Raw genomic sequence first — 24,380 nt, 5'->3', positions numbered from 1 at the left:
TTTATATATATATATATATATATATATATATATATATTTTTTTTTTTTTTTTTTTTTAATGAACAAATGAATGAGTACTTAGCCACTAAGGTAAAGGCTAACAACTGAGCTGCCATTTATACCTGCTGGGAGAGGGGAAATCAATTTTCTCCAATGGAGTGCCATTGGGTGTATCAACTACTGCAGGGCAGGCCTTGTGTTCAGGAGTAATTAACCAACTCCTGCAGGGTTTGTGTGTGTGTGTGTGTGTGTGTGTGTGTGTGTGCGCGCTTTTATTTTGTGTGTTTTCTTTGGGGGAGGTGGTGTTTTATTTTTATTTTTTTCTTGTTTTGGGGAAGTTGTTGTTGTATTGGGTTTTTGTTTTGCTTTGTTTTGTCTTTTTGAGAAAGAATACGAAGTTGGGTGAGTAGGGAGGGGAGATGATCTGACTTGGGGGATTAAATATATTTAAGTTTAAATATAATCTTAAATAATAAAAATACAATAAAAAATAAAGGATACATATGCATACACACACACTTGAGATTGGTACCAAAAAGATGGCTAGGAATTGGAGAGAGCATTGGTGTGTAAAAATATGAGCAATGGTATATGAGTACAAAAACTGCATTGATGGAATACATTAATTTGTATTCAGAGAGAATCTATTTTAGAATAGAAAAATAAAATAAAGAATAGTTATCTTCCTTTGGTTTATTTTCTTCCAACATGTGTGCATGTATGTATGTATGTATGTATATATATATTTCTTTTTCATTATATTTTTATTATTAACAAATATAATTACATATTTAATATTTAATTAAATATTTAATATAATAAAATGTGCACATTGTGGATGCCTAGGTATATACATGTTCACATGTGTGTGGGTGCATATAAATGCAACTGCATGTAGAAGTTTATGGTTTATTTTGGGAGTCTTCCATTATTCTCCATATTATCCTTGGCATCAGCATGTCTCAGCTGAACCCAGATCTCACTGATAGGACTATGGTAGCTAGGCAGCTTGCTCTGGGGTACAGGTTTTACACTAGGACTACTGTACCCCTGGAATTTTGGAGCTCTGACCTCCAGTCCTCATGTCTGCATGGCCAGTGCTTTACCCACTAAGCCACCTCCCCAGACCTCTCTTGGTTTCTCCGTGTAGTTGTAAAGTGAGGACAATAATCCTCAAGATTTCTCCTTTTTGTGGTGATAAGGCCCCGGTTTAAGCTGTATAAATGATTACACAATTAGAGAGGGGGAGACTGACGTCCTCGTCCTCTGTCGCAGCTAGACGTGGCTGCTCTGGCTGGTTTCAGTTCAGAGGAAATCCAAGCAGAAGGGTCATGTGTCATCTCTGGGAATCTCTCCTCCAATGTAACACTCGCACACTTGGCGTTTGTCCTTCATCTCTGTTCATGCTGTTCGTGAAGCCCAAAACAGCTTCTGGAATCATCTCTGCGGCTGAGTCTCTCCAGCATCCAACACTGAAGTGTATATAAAGTCTGTTTTGTTACTGCTCCAGCCCTGAACCGCCAAGTGGATCTATGCCTGACAGCGAGGTAAACTTCTACCTTCTAACACTGCTATTTAGAAGAGCCCTCCCCCCGCCACATATTTGAACTTCATCTTAGTTATATAGGCTTGTTAATTTTACTATAGTTCAGCCTTTTTGCTTAACACAATATCATCTTTTATCGCTAAATAATCACTGTAGCCATAATTGTAATGACTTCATCTCACAAATATGTTTCAATGTATAAAACAACTTCTCATCATTTAATGTTTTACTTAATATTACTTTATTTATTTATCTTTAAAAGCTTTATATATTCAATGTGCCTATTACTACTTGAAAAAGTATATCAAGATAATTAATATTTTTGTCTATCCACTTATGAGGATACCATTCAATAAGCTTTGTAACTCTCTCCCTCTCTCTCCCTCTCTCTCTCTCTCTCTCTTTCTTTTTTCTTTTTCTTTTTCTTTTTTTTTTTTGCATCCCTTTCTAATGCTGACTTAAAATTCTTATAGAGTTGATTTATGAGTAACTTTTGGTCTCAATTAACTTACCTATTATTATAACACTACTCAATTTATTTTACTTATGATACCTATGAAATGACCTAAGGGCAAATAATTAAAATACTTATAACTCTTTAGATTTATACCAATCTATTTTTACCCATGTATTTTATAACTACAGGTTTCTTTCTAGAGTTGGGTCTGTCTTTTGAAAGCAATAGCCAAAACAATGATGCACTGCTTTCTAACTGCTATTTATGTCAAAGCCCCATCAAATTCATTGTTTCATTTGAGGCCTGAATTGTGCTATTATGACACCATTCAGATTAGCCACATCCAGCTTCTTAGTCTCCTCACACTGAAAACCAGGGCCTTTTAAAAAAAAGAATTTAGACTTCGCTTCACAGAAATTGTTCTGCGGTGCTCCTGAAGAGACAGCTGTCAGCTCCGTTGGCTACAGCCCCAGTGCTGGCTTGCGATTATGGACAGGGTTCTGCAGTCAGGTCAGAGCTCTTAGCCTCACGCTAACTGTGGTTGCAGCTGTCTTCAGTCACGCTGAGCGTGGTCCAGCACCACCATCCATCAGAGCCCTGTGCCATGCCTGCCTCAAAAGCAAATCCCTGTAAAGTAGGACAAGTCGTTGAAGCTTTGCAGTCTTTCAGCATGGGGCGTCAACTCTCATCTCAACTCAATGGGATGTGCTTGGGAGAGAGGCGAGAAGTGCCTGTAGGAATAATAAATCCCGGGCGAGACATTCTACGCAGTTGTAGCTTTTGCTCCTGGCAACAGAGTGATATACCACCCTCAGCGTTCAGTGGGCTTCTCGGAACGGAAGTTCTTCTGCCCTTCGAGTGATTTCTCTACCAATAAGGTGCGGATCAAGTGTGAGTGGACAAAAACACAAGCCATTTCTAAGATAATGACGTGCTTTTTCCAGGGAAGCTTAAGTGCCAACTAGACCAGCTGGAGGTTTTCTAGAAATTGTGTTTGTACAAATGTGCTGTATAATGCTATAAAGAGGATGCGAAATGGAAGTCTCTTAAGGTTAGGTATATAGATAGCCTTTATAAATTCCATACAAGTGAACTTTTATGTCACTGCAATGTAAGATAGAGAAGGGAACTTAAGGGGGAAATTGACAGGATCGGAAGGAAGTCATCAAGGGCATTTGCTAACCCTGACACACAGCCCCAGCTTAAGTCAAGCTGCTCATACAAGGCATTTCATGGAGAAAACAGTTAAGCCACACAGCAGGAAGGTCAGCGAAAATGACTTCCCCAGTTTGGTGCCATCAGAACACATTGCCACAAACACAGACACATGTGCTTAGAAACATCATTCCCACGCTCCTTGGTTAGAGAGATGCTGGAAGGTGCATGTCCACACTGTGGGGTGTCCCTGAGCCTTCGGGGAACAAATAGATTCGTCAGCTCCAAGGCAGGCTTCAGGAAGCAGCAGCTTCTCAAACATATTTGGCACCTGGTGGGAGAAACCTTTTTCTATCTCCTAGAATACAGAGGATATAGAAGGTATGATATATAATCTACACATAAATATAGAATATATAAAAATATGAAATATAGAGTTTATAATTTTGGAGATCCAGGAAGAGCACAAAGTTATTTTGGCTTCAAGGGTAGGGTAGGATGAGCGCGGGGAGGGCAAAGGGAAGGTTTCTGCACTGGTGTAGCTCAGGCAAGATGTTTAGGTCAGACTCCCGGAGACTCTAACTGCTTATGAGGAACTGCAGTAGCCTTTTAACATCCACAGAGAAAAACTCATCTGGAAACGGAGGAAGAGAACTGAGAATTCCATTATGAAGTTGTTAATTCGTTCCATTTGTAAAACCGTAGCATTTCAAACCTGAGAAAGATCTTAAAAGAACCCCACTTCCACCAGTTCTCAGACTTTCTAATGAGGAAATTGAGTGGTTTGGCCAAGGTCATCCAATCAGAAGTCTAACATGAGACAAGACCTAGTGGTGATAACGGTCCTATCATGTTCTTATAAGCACTGCACAGCAGGCCAGTTGGTTTAAAAAAAAAAAACAGATAAAAGGAAAAGATGAAACTTCCTTCACTTCCCCTCTCCCCTCACATTCCCCTTAGAGATGACAGCTGAATGTTGCTTTTGACTTTGTGAGTAAATGTGCACTATTCAAATTTTGTTCAACACTCCACTTCTTCTTTATCAATCTAGTAAGTAGTCAGTGTGCACGGCCTGTGTGTTGCTATTGCAATCCGAGTCTGCTCTCAAAGTGCCCAGTTGGTGAGGGAGGCTGAGTCTGTGACGGGTACCATGTCATAAACTGGTTAAGAAACTCAGGAGGCACAAGGCATGAATCAAGGGGATGTGTGTGTGTGTGTGTGTGTGTGTGTGTGTGTGTGTGTGTGTGTGTTGAGAGGCTGTGTTTCCTAGAAGGCATGAAATTTTGAATAAGAGACTGTTTGATAAACATTTATTTCTATTGATCTGTGTGTGTCTGTGTGAGTGCACACCACTTGTGTGCCCCCTAAAAGGGGAAGAAGAGGGGGGTCCAATACCCTGAAGCTAGAGTTCCAGGTGATCGTGACTAGCCTGTGGGGGGCTGGAAACCAAACTTCACGTCCTCTAGAAGAGCAGCAAGTGCTCTTAACCACTGGGCCACCTCTCTGGATCCTTAAATAAAAATCTTAAACTAAAGAAGCAAAAGCAGACAAATAGCGAGACATGGTTGTACGAACAGCAAGGCAAAGCTTAGAGCCATGAAGTGCGGTAGAGAGCAAGGCATGGAGACATCTTTAAAGACCCAGAGGCACCCGCTTTAGTGTGCCTCGCTGTAGGTGTGAGTCCACACCTAGTTATAAACACTCACACTAGATGCGATATGGTGATAGGAGGCCAGCTGTAGTGCCACACACACCCTTAATCCCAGCACTCGAGAGGCAGAGGCAGGTGGATCTCTGTGAGTTCGAGGCCAGCCTGGTCTACAAAGGAGCTCCAGGACAGCCAAGGCTACACACCGAGAAACCTGTCTCAAGAAAACAAAACACAAACAAAAAACAAAGAAGAAAAGAAAGAAGAGAGGCTATAAGAATGGTGCGGGGAGCATATGGCGAGAACCTGAAACAAAAACGGGGCATGGAAATGTCCTGAACATCATGAGCTGGCAAGAATGGAAGGAAGTGGCCTCTCCTTCAAAGGCAGATGACTTCATCCCAGCACAGGCGATGAAAGTAAAAATTGAGACTAGATTGGCTGGAGGCACATTTTGGAGTCGATTTTTATAGGGATTGCTATAGAGCAGGGGGTATAGGCATAGACAAGGTGAAGAACTGCTGACGACTTCAGATTGCTGAGTACATATTGGTACCCTGTGCTGAGCTATGGAGACAGGGGAGGAGACACACAAGCAGCAGGAAAAATGTTTCACACACGTCAAGTGTGACATTCAAGAGAATGGTAAGTTGACCGTTGGAGATACAAGCGTCAAGAGCAGAGAGATTAGAGATGCAAATGTTACTGTGGAAAGCCTCAGCACATAGCACAGCTACTATATTTAAGGCATGGAACACCCATGCTGTCCTCTGTAAAGGATACACAGAAGGGGCTGGAGAGATGGCTCAGCAGTTAAGAGCACTGTCTGCTCTTCCAGAGGTCCTGAGTTCAGTTCCCAGCAACCACATGGTGGCTCACAACCATCTATACTGGGATCTGATGCCCTCTTATGGCATTCAGGTGTATGTGGATATAGAGCATTCATCTACATAAATAAGTAAATCTTTAAAAAATAGATTTAAAAAAAAAAAAGAAGACACAAGGGGGAAAAAAAAGAAGCTCAAAATACATGCCTTGAAGTTGGGAAAGAAAGACAGCCACCAAGGAGACACAAGCATGGGCCAAGCTGTGGACTTAAAATGAGAGCTGAAAGGTCTGCTGAATGTATGGCCTAGTAACTTGGGGATAAGAAAGATACTGGGGATGAAAGAAAATGGAGATTAGAAAATATAGAAGGAAGAAGTACACTGGGGGAGACTAGTGGTGGGTTAAACTAGGCAAGAGGGGGAGGAAGCTGAGAACTTTTCCTCCCCAAAAGCCTATGCTTTCCTGGAGTGTAAGGTTTCTGTTGAGTGGTCCAGCATGTTTGCCTTTGTAAGTCAGTTGACCTCAGAGTGCTTGCACACTGTGGCTTGGCTTTCTTCCTCTACTTTCTTGGAGTCTGAACATTGTTGTCTTCTTCCAATCTTCCGCCCAAGATAGTTTTCTTCTGTTTGGTTAATCTAGTGGTGACGTTTTCCAGTCTGTTTTTCACTTCCATTTGGTTTTTTTTTTTTTTCAGGATCTCAATTTTTTGCCAGAATTTTCATCAACGTTGCTCACTGCTCATCTGTGAGGCTGACTTCCTTATGTATGTCCTGAAGTTATTTCCTTACTTCGTTCATCAACTTGTTGACTGTGGTTGAGTATTTTTAGTAGTGGCATTTGAACTCTGTCATTTCAACCATTTCAGGATTTTGGATTCAGTACTTGAAGAGTTATGAGCTCTTAGAAGCAGCATGCTGTGTGTTTCTTATCGTTGTGCGCTGTGAGCAGCACACTGCAGTTTTGATATCTAGTCAGGACTTTATTGGAGATCTTAGTGAGCAGCAAACTCTTGAAGGCTCTGTCCCTAGTGTCGCTCTAAAAGGAGAAAAGCAACCACAGTAATAACAACAAATAGAATGAGATATAAAAATAGACACAAAAATTAGAGATAATGAATGTGTCATTGGTGCCTACAGCACAACAACAAAGAAAACCAATTTAGAGTATTGTAATGGTTATTCTTGTGTGGCAACTGGACTACATCTGAACTTAACTAAAACCCAAGCAGCTGGCTACACCTGTGTGGGATTTTTTTTTTCCTGGATAAATCATTGTAAGTCGGAAGACCCACTTTTAATGTAGACTTCCTGAGGTAAAAAGACCCACCTTTAATGTGGGCCACACCTTCTGCTGGCAATCTGCATAAAGAATGTGGAAGAAGGAAGCGTGCACTCTCTGTCTGCTTGCTCTCCATCTCTCTGTCGAGCCTACCCCGCCACTGGCATTAGAGCCTACCCCATCACTGGCATTAGAGCCTACTCCATCACTGGCATTAGAGCCCGCCCCGTCACTGGCATTAGAGCCTACCCCGTCACTGGCATTAGAGCCTACCCCATCACTGGCATTAGAGCCTACCCCGTCACTGGCATTAGAGCCTACCCCGTCACTGGCATTAGAGCCCACTCCATCACTGGCATTAGAGCCCACCCGTCACTGGCATTAGAGCCCACCCCGTCACTGGCATTAGAGCCCACCCCGTCACTGGCATTAAAGCCCACCCCGTCACTGGCATTAGAGCCTACCCCGTCACTGGCATTAGAGCCTACCCCGTCACTGGCATTAGAGCCCACCCCGTCACTGGCATTAGAGCCCACCCCGTCACTGGCATTAGAGCCTACCCCATCACTGGCATTAGAGCCTACCCCGTCACTGGCATTAGAGCCTACCCCGTCACTGGCATTAGAGCCCACCCTTCACTGGCATTAGAGCCTACCCCGTCACTGGCATTAGAGCCCACCCCGTCACTGGCATTAGAGCCCACCCCGTCACTGGCATTAGAGCCCACTCCATCACTGGCATTAGAGCCCACCCCGTCACTGGCATTAGAGCCCACCTCTTCAGGGTTCTGATGTAGACTGAAGACCAGCTGAGACCTCCATCCTTGTGGACTAAACAACTATTGGCTTCCTAGACTTTTCATCATTCGACAACCACTGTTGAGCTTGCAGCATCACAGCCCATAAGCTACTCTAATAAATCCCATATATTTTCTCTGTTCTAGACAATCATGACTATGAAATTTAAAAATTAGTTAAAAATATTAAGTGGATAAAATAAAGAGTGCATACAAAAAAGACCAAGGTTAAGTAAAAGGAAGGAAAGAGAAAGAAGAAGTGAAAAAGAATGTCATGAAGCAGTAAAGACACTTAGGAACCTGATTGTCCTATAAAGGAAAATGTGTAATGTTATTAAATAGATAAATTAACTAGATAAATGTAAGAAACAGAATTTTAAAATCAAAACATAAAATCATTTTTATAAGAATGGTTTTCTTTAGGAGGGTGGCTCAGTCCAGTGCATGGTCCTATACCCAGGGATATACGTGCACCACAAATCAGAATCTGTGGGTTAATTAAAAACGAGAGCAAAATAAATACAAAGTTGGGGTGGGGTAGGAATCAGGGAGGAGTTTGGCTAAATATGATCAGCATACATTGTATGAAATTCCCAAAGAATTAATTAAAATATTATAAAATAGTAATGACAAAAATACTATTGCATGTAGTAGTAAGAGGAGACATGTAGAGATATAAACAAAAGACAAATAAGGAGAATCAAATTTGACAGTTTCTTTCTGGGTTCTCTACACCTGGCTCTGGCATATAGGGCAGGGCTGGGATGTTAGGTGAGGTTAGGGACTTCCTTTTCTTATATTCAGCTAGAACTGATTTCTCTGATGTCCAACAGAGCTTAGTCTTCAGTTCAATAGCTTCTCTTCTCTGCATTCCAGGATCCACTGCTGGCCACGCTCAGCTCTGCAGCCCCAGACTCCACTGACATGCTCACACGTCTGCAAACCCTGAGATGACTCATGTGTAAACAGCAGGGTACTTCCTGGATGAGTTGCCTGTAATGGTAGATGAGTCTTCATCTTTAAAAACCAAGTTGGGATAGAGGAAGAAGCTGTGGAAGTCATATATTCAGATGGAGCTCTGTAGTTCTCAGCCCTGCCCCAGTGGACTTTGCAGCTGGTAAGTGTTTGCAGAGACTGGGCTGCCTGTTGACCTCAGGCTCCATGCTCTCAGACTCAACTCTTATCCTCAGCTCATGGGCTCAGCTCCTACCAGTAAAGACAGAAATGTCACCTACATTACCCAGATGAACTTCTGCATATCATCTCTCTCCTTTCCCATGTCCACCTTCCACGTCTGTCTTTCACTTGGAGACTGGCAATTTGACCTCAGGCTCAATGACTTGATTCGCTCAGCATTAAATAATACACACACACACTCTCTTTCATGATAGCTTTGTGACAGCCCCCTGAGTCATAAGAAATATAAATATATGTTCTCTCCACTGATGACACATCATGGCAGAGGAGTCACTAAAACCCCAGACTGGATTTGAGTCTTGCAAGGACTATGTACTGTGTGTGGCTCTGCTGGTCTTTCAGTTGTCTTCTGGATAGACTACTGTGTGCCACTCTCTCCCCACTAATCTCCAATGCCCCTGTAGTTATCCATGACTCAGTCTGTATCTGCTTAGTCCTTTCCCTGTCTCCACACTCTTCAGTTGGCCTGTGATCTCTGATGTTCCTTCAATCCTTGCTCTCTTTGGATCAGAGACAATTCTCTGTTATTTTGATTTTTTTTTTATTCACTACGTGACAGAGTCAATTTCTAATTGCTATTTCGCCTCATAACCCAGCAGTACAATTTATTGATGGGTTTACTACTAGCAATATGGTCTTGAAGAGCAACAGTGACTGAAATTTGTATCAGAAGTGTGTGTGTGTGTGTGTGTGTGTGTGTGTGTGTGTGTGTGTGTTTCCATCCTAACCAGAATCTATCTTAATATCTTTTTGATATTCCTGACCCAAGAGTCTAGCTGTAAGTTTCACATATCACTGTAATGGTTTTATCTATTTATAGTTTGCTGGGAAACCAAGTGGGAAAAGCTGACTAGGGTTATTCTGGTGCAGTTATGGCAGTTGTGGTATTTGCAACTCAAGATGTCTGGAGTCATGTCAAGCTAAACCCAAGGAAGCTCATATTAGAGAAATACATTAAAGGGAATGCCTTGTACAGAGATCTAAAAATGGGAAATTATTATATGTGTTTGAGGCACATCAAGGGCCGGGGTGGAATGGGTGAGTTGTGATTAAAAAAAAACAGATTACAAAGAGCCATGCAGGCCATTGTATTCAAAATCTTGATATGCACCTAGTGAAATGGACAGCAATGGTCATGTGCCATTTTTTTTTAAAGAGTCAATGCTGCTGTGTAGATACATGTACAGAAACATGGGGATGGAGACAGTAATCCTCCCTCATGAGCTAGAAAAAACAAGATTAAGCTCAGACCAGAGCCACAGTTCTAAGGACAAAGAGAAGTAAAAACTGTCAGGGTATCTCCTGGTGTCATAGATTCATCAATCAAACATGTATGGAGTGCCTACTATTTGCCAAGTTGTATTATAATTTCTAATAGGTAGAAATGGTTAGTGTCATGACCACATTATGCCAGCAATATAAATGGACATTTTTATGTTTCTCCACAGTCAGAATTTATTGGTCAATAATAAATCTACAAGCTATGTCAACTTCATGGGCTTTAGTTCACTAAGTACTGGTTTCGCTTGGTAGATGTAGCCATTGACAATCACAGGTTCTTTTATCCCTATTGTAGGCACTGCTTTTAACTATTATATCTGCATACACATTGTGTTGTGTGGCTTTTCCTAGGGGGCTGTGAACAAATGTCTCTTCACCCCAAATATAGCACAGAGAGGGATTTAAGAAACTATTCCATATATCTTAGTTACTGTTCTATTGCTGTGAAGACACGGCACAACCCATAACTCTTATAAAAAGAAAGCATTTAATTGGAGGTTTGCTTACAGTTTCAGAGGGTTAGTCCATTATCATCATGGTGAGAAGCAGAAAGGCATGGTGCTGAAGCAGTAACTGAGAGCTTTACATCCTGACCCACAGGCAGAGAGAAAGACACTAGGTGTAGCCTGGACTTCTGAGACCTCAAAACCCAGCTTGAGCAACACACCTCTTCCAACAAGGCCACGCCTACCTTAACAAGGCCACACCCACTGTAACAAAGCCACACCTACCCTACGAAGGCCACACCCATTCTAGCAAGGCTACACCTCCTAGTTCTTCCAAATAGTTCATCAACTGGGACCTAAGCAGTCAAATACATGAGCCTGTGTGGGACAGTCTCATTCAAACCACCACACCACACAAGTCTAACTTTGTAAACTAGTAAGGTTATTGGGGTCACCAAAAGCCCACCCCAGAATGGGTGATCACTCATGAAGGCATTCCTGGAGCTTCCAACATGGTGTGTGTGTGTGTGTGCGTGTGTATGTGTGTGTGTGTGTTATGACCTCAACTTGGTCAGCCAGAAAGCTTTTCCCCACACCAACAATTTTACTTCTTCTTCTTCTTCTTCTTCTTCTTCTTCTTCTTCTTCTTCTTCTTCTTCTTCTTCTTCTTCTTCTTCTTTTTTGTTTTTTTTTTTTTTTTTTTGGTTTTTTGAGACAGGGTTTCTCTGTGTAGCCTTGGCTGTCCTGGACTCACTTTGTAGACCAGGCTGGCCTCGAACTCACAGAGATCCACCTGCCTCTGCCTCCCGAGTGCTGGGATTATAGGCGCGCGCCACCACGCCCGACTTAATTTTACTTCTTATATAGCCTCACAGGAAGGGTGGGGCTTTGTGACTCCTGTAACTTTTCGTAGCATCCTGGGCCTCGTAAATTTTGTTTTATTTCCTGCACCCTGTATTTTCTTTACTCCAGGAGCCTAATGACCCTCCCACCTCCCTTTAGATGAAACTGTCTCGACTGGGAGGCTTGGGTTTTTTAGCGGACAGAGCTCAGTCTTCATTCAGTTCGGTAGTGTGCCTTGGTTGCATTCCAGGGTCCTCGGCTGATCACACTTAGCTCTGCAGCCTCAAACTCCATTAGCACGCCCCTAAGTTTGCAAATCCCGGAGTGACCCATGTTCCAACAGAAGGATGCCTCCTAACATGGAACCTCACAGAACACGCAAATATGTGTGCGCACATATATGTTACATAGTGGGAACAAACATGTTCAAGAGGCTGACGACTTAGTGACGGCCAGAGCAAGCAGACAGCTGATTCTGATGGAGCACACTAGGGTGTCTTTGAAAGTGACAGAGCCTTTCTCTGCTCTTAGTGAGCTTGGTTTGGCGATGGGGTGAGACTAAGGTCCCAGGGAAACTCAACAGTCCCCCAAAGCAGCCCTAGGGACAGTGGCTTTCGGGTTTGGGGGAATTCGAAATATGAAGTTCATGGACCACAAGAAGAGGGGCTCTAGAGAAAAGTTTATTACACATGGTGGGGAAGAGGAGAGAAAGAAAGAGAGATTGGGGGGGAGGAGAAGGAAGAAGGGAGGGGGAGGGATTGAGGGAAGGGTGAAAACCTGTATAGCATCAGGGGTCCTAGGACGTAGGGCACCTTCAAGCAGCTTGTCTAAGGACATTTTAGAGGATTTGTGGCAGAAACCAGTGCAAGACATGAGAAGGGGATGAACTATCGAGTCCAGCTGTTCAGGCGCCTGCTTCAGTCCATCTGTGTTCTCACACACAGCCCTCAGAGACAAGAGATGTCAAAGGAGCAGAAACCAGAACTCTCTTCTGGCTCTCCTGACTCTAGAAGAGACACCCACACAACTGTTGGTTTGGGGAACCCTACCTTATCTGACCACTTTCTGTCTCCTGTTCTTATCAAGACAAATGCAGAGACTCACTGTAGCTGGCAAGGCAAGATGGAAAACCAAGAAGCCAATGGGAGCTTCTGGAAGCATATAAAGCTCATTGAACTAAAGTACAGGGCTGGCAAAGTAAAGCAGCGCAGACAAAGGGCGATTCCCATGAGGGCACCATACTGAGGTACTTACAGCTCAGGCTACGTAGTTTGAGAATTGGTTGCCTGTCAGTTCTGTGATACATGCATGCATTGGGCATGCTGGTAGAGGGCCAGTGGGTAGCACCATAAGTCAATATAAGGGGCCCCTTTGTGTGAATGATATGGGGGTGTCACACCACTATCTTGTGTATTCAATAAGTTCATGGGCAAAACAGTTTTTCAGGTATGTGTTTGACAGGCCCAAACACCCATGCATTCCCAGCTTGCCTTCGTAAGCTCATATAGTACTTTTGTTGCATGAGAAAGTTAGTTACCCATCTGTGTAGCGGTTTGTGGGGAGCCGTTTGTGGTGGTTCTTTATTTGCAAAAATAAGATTTAGCATCATTTTTTTCATAAACATTTTCATCTAAAATTGTTAGGGCGCAGGCAATTCTGCTGACCTGTATTCAGGGACCTAGAAACTTCTTATGTCTTTACCTGCCACTTCCAGGCGGGGACTGCCAGATAAAAGAACCCCCCACACAACCTCAGCTCACTCTGTTCCTGCTCTCTCTGTCTCTGTCTCTCTGTCTCTGTCTCTGTCTCTGTCTCTGTCTCTGTCTCTTTCTCTGTCTCTGTCTCTGTCTCTGTCTCTCTGTCTCTGTCTCTGTCTCTCTGTCTCTGTCTCTTTGTCTCTGTCTCTCTGTCTTTCTGTCTCTCTGTCTCTCTGTCTTTGTCTCTCTGTCTCTGTCTCTGCCTCTGTCTCTCTGTCTTTGTCTCTCTGTCCCTGTCTTTGTCTCTCTCTTTTTCTATCTATCTCTGTTCTCAGTACCTCCTTTTCTTCCCCTCTCTGCCCTTCCCCACCCTTCTCCGGGCTCTCCTCTCCCTTCCCCCAATAAACCTCCTTACATCAGATCTGGAAGGGGCATACCTTGGCCTGGGCCCACCATGCCATTTATATTTCATAACAAAAATGTAGCAAATAGTTGCTCTGTCAAACAGAGTCGTCAAAGCAAGGCATTGTTAGAAAGTTTATGTTTATGCACACAGAGCACAGTTCAAACACTTAACACAATAGGAGTAATTTAGAGTGGAGCATATTCTCCACAGGTAAGATCTTAGATAGGAAAGCTTATTCTAAAACAATGGATATAGAAATAGAAATGAGAAAAATGTATTTGCAAGGAGGAGAAAATAAGAAAGATGTATACAAAGGTGGTGAAATGTAAGATTCTCAAATGGTGAGAAGTTGTGTTAACTGGAAGTCTGTTTAAATAAGTGCGTTGATGAGGCAAGAAGGATTGTCATTCTCTTCAGGAAAGAAGGTACCACCTCGTCCCACTTAGCACTCAACATCATCTTTCTATTTCCAGGAAACCAGCATGCCCTCTCCCCATTTCCTATCCCTAAGACTTATGGTGGCATCATGGGGTCATTTCAAAACCGCTGGGAAGGGAAGTGCTGGCAAGGGATGAAGGGAGGATACGAAGAGAGAGACGAAGAGAGAGATGTGTAAAGAAGGAAGGAAGATCAAGGATGCTCACAGACACACCCCCGTGCAGACACCAGGCCGGCATGCACAAAACAGCAAACAAAAATGGAACTGCATTTCAATCAGGGACTAAAAAAGAAGTGGCATATCTGTTATAATGAAAACTTTTAAACGCACATAGCATCACTCTGCCCAGGCTGCCATAGCAACGTACCATAGGGCAGTGGCTTAAACACCAGTTCTTCCTACAGCTCCGGAGGCCAGAAGTGAAGCCAGAAGCAGGTATCATAGAGCTAAATTTCTCCTGAGGCCTCTCTTGGCTTTGAGGGAGGCTGCTTGCTCACCATGTCCTTAGTTCCCTCTCTGCAGAGTCCCTGGGCTTACTACACACTAGATTAGTGTCTTCCCTACCATCTTGGTTAATCTAACGACTCCCTTAGAGCACTCTGTCTTTAAATACTGCCAAATCCTGAGAACGTCAAGATCTGAGTGAGAAGAGAGTAGACAGCCATTGGACAGCCCGTGTGGTATCCAGAAAAACTATGGGAATGTTACCTGAAAGTTTGGAGCATCCCACCGGAAAAATCTCTACATGTTACCTGTTACCCGGGAAGTCAGGTCCTTTTTTGGGGCTCTTACTCTTGTCAATGTAAGAACTTGATGGTGAACTTAAAAGGAAGCTTGAAGACAATTTCATTAGCGTTTAAAAGGAAAAAAAATGTCAAACAGGCAAGCTCTAAATCCCAGCAGCTTCTGGAGGAGGGACAGAGAGGAGCAGGAGCAGGCACCATACCCTTTGGTCTAGGCAGACATGGAGGTCAGCAACGGCAGACAAGCAGCCTCAGAGCCGAGAAGAGAGAAGCCCAAAGTGAGAAGAGAAAGACAGACACGGTGGTGCACACATTTAATCCCAGCTCTGGGAGGCAGAGGCAAGTGGATCTCTGTGAGTTCGAGGTTAATCCAGTCTGCATACCAAGTTCCAGGACTACACAGTGAGACCCTGTATTACATAGACACACAGGCACGCAGACACACATACACACACACACACGCACACATATACACAGAGAGAGACAGAGACACAGACAGACAGACAGACAGACAGACAGACAGACAGTGCGCATCCCCCGTGATCAGCTCTTGCTGGTGGTCAGTGCGAGGAGAAGTCAAGAATCTAGAAAAACTAGTTACTTCAGCTCTGGCGATAAAGTTACTTAACAAGAAAACCTAACAAAATGGCGTGACCATGCTAATAATACCTAAACAATTTATTTATTTTGTGTGCATACATGTATGGGTGTGTGTGCACATATGTGTGTAAGCCACAGCCTGTGTGGCGTTCAGAGTCCAACCTGTGGAAGTCAGCGTTCTCCTTCCAGCATGTGGGTTCTAGTGGGTCAAAGTTAGGTTGTCCGGATCCAGGGTCCATGACAAATGCTTTCCCCCTCTAAGCCAAACTCTCTGGCCCTAATAATTCCAGCACTTGGGAAGCAGGGAAGGCAGATCTCTCTGTGTTTGATGCCAGCCTGGTCTAAAGGTCTAATTTCAGGACAGTCAGGGCTACATAGAGAAACCTTGTCTTAAAAAACAAAGAAGGAAACCGAACAAAAATCTTCCTAGAGTCTTTTAGTCCATGTAGGAGTTTAACTTACAATTTTAAAAATAACGTAAGCCAACCAGCGGGGCACAAAAAGCGAAATGACGCCATTTTAATAAAACTGCAACAAAGCTACAATACACTTTTGAGCCACTGCCTTTTAAATACTAGGAAGCAAAATATGACCGGGACAGTGAGCCCCATTGGGCCTCGCACTGCAACCATAGGCTTTTCAGGTAAAGCCCTTGGGTTTTATAAACAGAGCAAAGACACAGTTAGAATCTAGGCTCTGTCACATTGTACAGGAATCTATGGATAAATCACGGGAAGACGATGCATAATTTCTCTCAGGATGCAAATGTGCTCATGCATGCTAAGCACAAACTCCATGGCTGAGCTATTCCCAGCACTAGTGCATGCTCACTCGCTCTCTCTTTCTCTCTCTCTCTCTCTCTCTCTCTCTCTCTCTCTCTCTCTCTCTCTCTCTTTGTCTCTGTCTCTCTCTCTGTCTCTCTCTCTCTGTTTCTCTCTCTCTTCCTCCCTCTCTCCAAGATAAATCATTTCAGAAATCAAAGGAAAGGAACCTTTTCTATATCTTTGATTTACATTTTCCCCCCACAGTTTTTAGAACAGTTTCTGTACATATTAAAGACTGCTGGTGAAAGGGACTGGAAGGCACTGATTGTCAACAGAACCTCAAAGCACCAAAGTGCAGTTAACATGCCGGAAGAGACACTCACATTTCTTATCAAACTACTCACTGCAGAGCACATGGACCTCAGTTTGGGCTGAGTTCTTAGGAAAAGGAGTCAAACGCCTATGACATCTCATGGGAAGGACTTTCTAAAAGCCTTTCTTTCATGTACAAATAAATGTTTAGCTCTCCAAAATAATACCTTTCTGCTCCTCTGCCCTTATTGAAGGAAACGTGGACCACTGAGGATGATGGAAATCTCAGGCCCAGGCTTCACACCTTTCAGAATTCCCATCTCATTGCTGTCATCTGCTGCTGCTTACTATTTAGGTTGTGATGTTATCATGTATTAATTTCATGGCGGGCTGTGCTGTCAATCAATGAGATTACCCCATTTTCTTCTCAAGGTGTGCATTCTGAGTAAGAAATTTGCTATTTCACATACTTTAAAGACGACTGCAAAGTAGAATGACTTCATTTTAAATCCCTTCCGCATCAGATGCAACACACTGAGGAGCTGAGGGTCTTTTGTTTGTAAGCAAACGGAGATGTGAGTCATGTGACCTTTGGCAGGCATAATTGCCAATTAATTAACAGCCAGCATATATTTTTTTTTACTCACCATCGACTGTGTCTGCGCTACAACACGTCAGAGATGCATATTTAGGGCTGGAGAGCCGGCTCTGTGGTTTAAAGCACTTGTGACTCTTGCAAGGGACCTGGGTTCAGCTTTGAGCACCCACATGATGGCTCAGAACCATCCGTAACTCCAATTCCAGGGAGTCCAGTGCTCTCTTCTGGCCTCTGTGCACACCACACACACATATACATGGAGGTAAAGCATTCATACAGCTAAAATAAAAACTTTGAAAAAATAGACATGCTTATTTACTTTATCCCTTTAACACATACGAACCTTCGGTTTAGTATTTACCAAAAACTGTCATCATGGGATTTGCATCCCTAACTGAAATAAAGCAAAGATGTAATATGAATTAATAGAAGATGTTACCTACTATGGAAAATAATAAAACTAAGAAATGATGTCGAAGATATGTGGGCAAGAGGGTGTAATTTTTAAGAGGATGGTCAAGGAAGATGACATCTAAGCAAGTATTGAAGGAGGTGGGAGTGAAATACGAATTTCTGGACAGAAATCAGATTAAGATGCCAAGTATTTTAGTGTGTTTGGGGCCCTGGGGAGTTTTCCAGAATGAAAGACTTTCAGTGCTTAACCCAAGCAGGCCAGGCCAGATAGATGATCACTTTAGGAGCATTTATGAGAGGAGACCCAAGGAACAAAGGGCCTGAGTTAGGAGCCTGGGGTCAGGAACTAGGAAGGAAGCCGGTGGCTCTAGAGGGGTGAGGTCAGGGCCTGCAGGAGGAGTCACATTGTGCATGCCTTTTAGGTCATGTGATGCAAGTCCACCTGGATCCTGTCCTGAGACTGATGCAGACAGCCACCACAAAGCGCCTTTCAGTGGTACTTGTCCTTGGCTGGGGAACTTCCTCCTTCAGGGTACATCTCTCCCCAGAAACAGCCGTGACCAACGACTGCCTAATGCGGAACTGCAAAGGCCTGGTCCCCACCCTCAATTTGCTTTGCTTACAACTGATTGAGGCCTCGTTTGTAACTGGCTGTACTTCAGTGTTTCCCTCTGCAGCACTGTTTCATTGGCGGATCTCCCGAGAGCTCTCCCTGGTCCAGATGCAGCCTTCCATCTTACTCTCCATGTCTAGGGAACTCAGCAAAGATGGCCTTAAACAGATTTTGAGAGAGATGATATATCAGATCTTTCATGAGTTGCGAAGACACTGGACCCTGAAACATATTTTTCCTCTCCTAAGAGAATACATATGTTTTATCATAGCCTGTTTCAGGGTACCCTTCTGAGCCTCTCTACAATTACTTTACAGGAAGAAAGACCTTGGCAGCACCTGGCTGGAAACTTTAAGTCTGTGGAACTGTTGGCAGTTTCCCTTATGCCTGAAAATGTGGGCAGGTAGACAAAGTGCTCAGCTGGGGCAGCCAAGTTGTGGTGTTCCCAGATGGATTGCATCACACATCAGATTCCTTTGTGTTTCTGGGGCTTCAGTTGTTTTCAATCAAGTAGTTACATCAAACAACAGCAAGCAAGACGGATTCTGTTCTTCTCTGAGAGCCATCCTACTGAAAACATTCCATCATAAATGGCTTGCCCTGGCCGACGTCAGAGCCTCATCTCCTGTAGAAGCAGCATCTGTTGGGAGTGGCTGGTGAGGGGCCTGAAGACATTCCAAGTGAGAAAACAGCCATCTAGTGCTTTCTGGTCTCATATATGCCAACTCAAATATCCAACTGTCCTGGAAATATATCAGCTGAATTGACTATGTCAAAAAATTTTAATATCTGGGGCAGACAGTAGACTCCAAATTCATGATTCCTGGGAAGGGAATGAATAGGGAAGCATGAAGGGAGTGGCTGCTCCCACTTCCTGTGTGCACCAGAAAGCTGCCCCCCCCCCTCTGGTTCCTATGGCAAAGCCTCAGGGCGTAAAAGCTTCTCCGATATGAAGGTTAGTTTTCCAAGTACATAGGAATTTTTATATGGTGAAAATGTTCTAGAAATTAGAGGTTAATTGTTCCTATTGTCTGTGTGTACAATATTAGCTGGGCAGATTTAGAAAAAAAAAAGAGTCCTCGTACTTTATAATGTATTTTATGAAGTTGTGAAAAGTATGCTGTAGGCAGACAGACCTGAATCTATTTTCAATTCTAAAGCCGAGCCCTGTGGTCTCAGACCCTGGAAGGAGTCAGCCCTCTAACATAATGGGATTCCGGAAGAGAAACTGATTTGAAAGTTTTCCTCCAACTTGATTTTTGTAAATGCACAGTGGTGTGGACCCGACTCTGGGACTTCGCTAAATAGCTTCATCTATTTTAATAAGTAAGCCCATCTTAACAGCACTGACTTCTTTGTCTATTAGATGGCATGGGAGCCGAGCTGTCTCTCAGAACTGCTCACATGCATTAGTGGGGTTGAGGCTGACTTGAGAACTACAAGGAACAAGAGGCTACTCCTCCCTTAGTTTTAAGTGGAAATACCCTCTGTACACGTTCAGACAGAGTTTTGAAATACTAAACTGATGCAATATGTATGTAAAGGGCTCTCCTTCTTTATACATTCAAACACAGCCACACACTCACAAACACATCAGCTAACGGACTCTGTGGCCTGCAGAGCTTAGCATATTTGGGAGGTTCGGTTTTCACCACTGAATGAGTAATGCTGAATGAATGAATGAATGAATGAATGAAGTTGAAAGCAACAGAGGTTTATCTTCTGCTGCCACATATCAAAGAAGTTTAACCACACTGAAGCCCACAATGATGAGCAGGCGTGCATTTCTATCACCATAGTTACATTCCACGTGCCCGCAATTTTACAAAAGAAATCTGAACTCGGTAAGTGACTTCAACCAAGTCAGATATTACTTAAATGGCGATGCTTTTTCCTTAAAATGAAAATCAAAAGAATCGCTAAGTGCTAGAGTTTCACATTATTTTGTCAAAACAAAACAGCTGGGTGGAGTGGTGCGTACCTGAGTCCCACACACTCAGGAGGCAGAGGTAGCTGCATCTCTATGAATTTGAGGATAGCCTGGTCTACACGGTGTGTTCCTATACAGCCAGGGCTGTGTACATCGACCATGCCTAAAAACATGAGAGGGTGGGGGAGGGAGGCGCGGGCAGGGGGGCTAATGATGAAGTTTGTCACTTTCCCTCTATTTCAGAAATTAAGATATTCTTTTTTCTATGAAAACCAGATGTCTCTTCATCCATTGCCTCCTCTATCTGGGCTATCATTAGACAGGTTCCGTTTTATCTTCCTTATATGGACACTTTTCAATCAACAGTTCGCCATTTCTTTTTTTTTTTCTTTTTTGAAATTAGAAAGTTTTATTAGTGTTTCTTTACTGAAATAGTTGTTAATGAACCATGCCACACACCACATGCACCAACATAACCAACATGCATATGTATAAGTGCACAATGAACCAACTTAACCCTCACCAAAGTCTTGGGAGGTACCTATAATTAACATCCTTCTTAAACGGCTAAGAACATGAGACAAGGAAGTAGAAAATCTTGCTTAAGCTTGCTGGTCCACCAGCCTCTCCTGGTCAGTGAGTCCCTACATCCGGTGAATGATTCTGTCTCAAAAAACATGGAGGATGGTTACTAAAGTACGACACCTGCACGTGACCTCTGGCCTCCACACGCATGCATACACAGGTTTCTACATGCTCATGCACATATGCATGCCTGCACAATACACATACAAACACACAAATCTTGCATGTCTATTAACATATACACATATATTAATAAATATACATATATTACACAAAATATTTTTACATTAAGAGCATACATATTTAAAAGTTCTTAAGCACTTGCATAGACCCAGTCTCAGAGTGTAAACACACTGACCTAAAAGGACCAAAGACTGTGACTATTAGGAGGAATAAGTATTAGCTCAACACCACAGAGTAATGGACTGGGGACCAGAAACAGAACAAAGCAGGGTCACTACCATCCAAAGAGACAAGTTTTGAGAGGCAAAGCAAGGGATCCCCAGCCCAGAAATGACGACATTCAGCTATAGAGCAGCATAAAGCTTCCCATACCAGCATCTGCAAGAGCATGGCTGACAAAAAAAGTCAATATTCTTGGTATGTAGGGAGCTAATACCCCTCAAGGGAAAAACTAGAAAAACTATCAACGCACTGACTGAAAAGACATTAAGAAAATAAAATACAAGTAAAAATGTCAATAAATGCATTAATTTATAATTTAGAAAATGCAAATTTGGAGGAAGAAATCTTTGCCTATTCACTTAGAAAAGATTTTTTTTTCAAATACAGTTGTAACTGCTAATGAGAATTTCAGCTGGAGCAAAGTACTTATAATGTATTTTGTGCACATAAAGAAACTTGATAGCTGTCCTTAAATTTGACATGTAATCTCACCTCTAAGAGTGTTTATTCCTGCATAACCAGAACTACATAGTAGTAAATGCAATGTGTTCACTACAGCATAATTTCTGATATAAAAATGAGTCAATTGCAATATTCACCAATATTTAAAATTGCAGTTCATTTATAAAACACTGTATATCCATTAGAATGTACATCCAAAGATTATTTGTAGGTAGAATAGTGTTCTTGGCACACAATCAAATGTTAAAAGCAAGGTACAACATTTTATACAAAGGATGAGACAATTATCTAAAAATGGGTCTATATTCACAGCTCCTGGTTTGTTTGTTTTTTTTTTTTTACATATCTGCATAATGAGATTCCTGGTGAATTTTATTCTTTATATTTAGAATGTCTTTGTAATCATCTGCAATGAAAAGCTAAGTATCTTATAGTGATGATCAATATTCTAAAAAGCAACAAGAGTAAGAGCATCAAAAGAAATGCATGGTCATCAGTTGGAGTCCACACTTCTGTGCATAGCCGCCCTGCCCTTCCTGCCCATCCTCCTCATCTCTGAAAGCTCCTACTGACCTGCTTCCTTTGCCTGCTCTTCCACTCGCCTTCTCATAGGGCTGTCATCTCTCTTCACCATCTTTCATACCCAGAGGCCCTCTTCTTAGTTTACCTCACTTTTTCCTTTTTAATTCAAACCCCAAAGTTGCCTACGTGGTCTTCTTCCTTCAGTGGTACCTCAAACTCAGTCTCTGCCTTCTTACTAGAGTGCTGTTTCCAACCAGGCATGGTGACTCGTGTCTGTAATTCTAGCACGCAGGTGACTGAGGCAGGGGGATTTGTGACTGGAAGCCAGTCTGATCCACGTAAGTCATTCAAGGTCAGCTTTTGGTATATCCCTCAAAATAAGGGGTGTTTATTTCTAAACGTGAAACATATTCCTAAGAAGAAGAGATAGAAGGAGGTGACATCTTGTTTTGTGCTTGTCGTGGTTAGTTAACCTGATGGCATCTAGAGTCACCAGGAGACAGCGCCCAGGCATGCCTCTGAAAGCTTACCTAGAGTGGGTTAGCTGAGATACCATGTCCCACCCATTATGGGACATATCACTCTCTGGACTGGGGCTCTAGAGTGAATATCACAGTGAAAGAAAACTAAGAACAGGCATCCATACTCCTCGGTCTCTCTGCTTCCTGACTACAGATGCAACGTGACCGTGTAACCTCCCGCCTCTGCCTCCATGCCATCCCCACCACCATGGAATGTGTATACTCAAACCGTGAGACAACTGCTTCTTGTCAGGTATTTTGCCCAGCATTGAAAACTGTAACTGATACAGTGCTGGGGAGATAAAAATCCAAGCCCCTTGAAAAGAGACGACAAGGGTTCCATGCTTTCACTTTGTCTTTCATTCTAGCTTCAGTGGCCATCTTGGTTCTGTCCCGGGCTTATGGAAATGTCCCCGGGTATGGGTCCTCACCATACCTGATGTGGTTTTCCACTCTGATCATATCCTCCTCTGTCTCAAATGATGTCATCACTCACTTCATCCAGTGGGTCAACACACAGCCTCTCTCCAGGCAAACTCAAGTACAAGAGCTTTGTACAAGTGATGGCTGCTGAGTCCCCATAGTGTTCTGGTCCCTAGTGGTACACACGTCTTCATTGATGAGTCAAGTACAAACCTCTTGAGCTCAGTGAATGTAGTTTAGCTTTTGATCTCCACTTACTTTAGAGAATAATAAAAGTCTAATAAATGTTTGTTGGTTATGAGAATAAAAGAACAAATGGTACCTTAATTTGCCTGCTATTGCTGTGATAAGACACCATGACCAAAGCTATTTGAGGATGAAGGGTTTGTTTGGCTTATGGATCACAGTCCACCATCAGTGGAAGTGGAATCAGGAACTCAAGGCAGGAACCTGGACAGAGGACCAGAAGCAGAGACCATGGATGAGTGCTGCTTCCTGGCTTGCTCAGCCTGCTTTCTTATACTGCCACAGACCAATACCTGCTCAGGGGATGCTCTGCTTCCAGTGAGCTGGGCTCCTCCAGCACCAATTATTAAATAAGAAAATGTCCTGCAGACATGATACAGGCCAATCTGATGGAGGCATTTTCTCAACTGAGGTCTCTTCTCCGATGACCCCAGTTTTGGTCAAATTCACACACACACACACACACACACACACACACACACACACCACTAGCACAATGACTAGCAATATCAAATACTATAAACTGAGAGGAGAGGAAGAAACATCATTGCCTGTCATAATTAAATAGTCTTTGATATTATTTAAAAGAACCACTTCAGTTGAGGTAGCAGGAGTAGGTGGTTGGAGAACCAGCGCTCGTTTCCAGTTAGGGATACCTCTCCGCTCCAGCATAAGAAATCTGCCACTGAGTAGGAGGAGAAAAGAACACCTCAGCCCCAGAAGCCAAATATGCTTGTAAACACAGAGAAACAATGCACCTGAGAGACAGTTTTAGTGTCATATGGTTAAGACTGGCTTGTGAGTGATTTTAGTCCTTTGCAAGTCACAGACATTTCAGGGGTATCTTGCCTTACACATTACATGAATGCTGTTAACTAAGAGCTCTCACTGGCTCTGCCATTTTTTCCAGCCCTCTTCTTTGTGTCCCTTAAAGAAGAAAATAGTTATCAGAATAATCTAAGACCAGCCTCAAGGTCAGCATGCGGGAGCCCAGGAGTTTATCCTGTGCTTTTGTGATGAGCATTAGCCATGTGTAGCAAATGGCCTTTCCCAGGCCCATCTGACTATCTTCCATGACCTCTTCAGTATTTCTTGATTTTTACATATGTTTTTATCTGCTTATTTTGTGTTGCATATTGTGAAATTTCATCTGCTCTGTTCTCCAATTTGTTGATATTTATGTTTAGCTGTTCCCAGTCAATTTTTTAAAATCTGTACACTTCTA

General features: G+C 42.9%; 1 long non-coding RNA gene across 2 annotated transcripts; it reads left to right on the top strand.

Annotated features, from left to right (window-relative positions):
• The first annotated feature begins 1,410 nt into the window (after window positions 1-1,410).
• On the top strand, window positions 1,411-18,216 carry LOC311607004. 2 transcript variants are annotated; one of them, XR_014782493.1, is made up of 3 exons: window positions 1,411-1,547; window positions 8,585-8,825; window positions 17,871-18,216. It is a non-coding gene; the product is annotated as an uncharacterized lncRNA (long non-coding RNA). The 2 variants fall into 2 exon arrangements; XR_014782494.1 differs by lacking the exon at window positions 17,871-18,216 and adding an exon at window positions 14,052-16,074.
• Window positions 18,217-24,380: the final 6,164 nt, after the last annotated feature.

Source organism: Acomys minous (assembly GCF_964271855.1).
Source record: "Acomys minous genome assembly, chromosome: 10".
NCBI classification, from domain to species: Eukaryota; Metazoa; Chordata; class Mammalia; order Rodentia; family Muridae; genus Acomys; species Acomys minous.
This window is presented reverse-complemented; position numbering and strand designations above follow the sequence as displayed.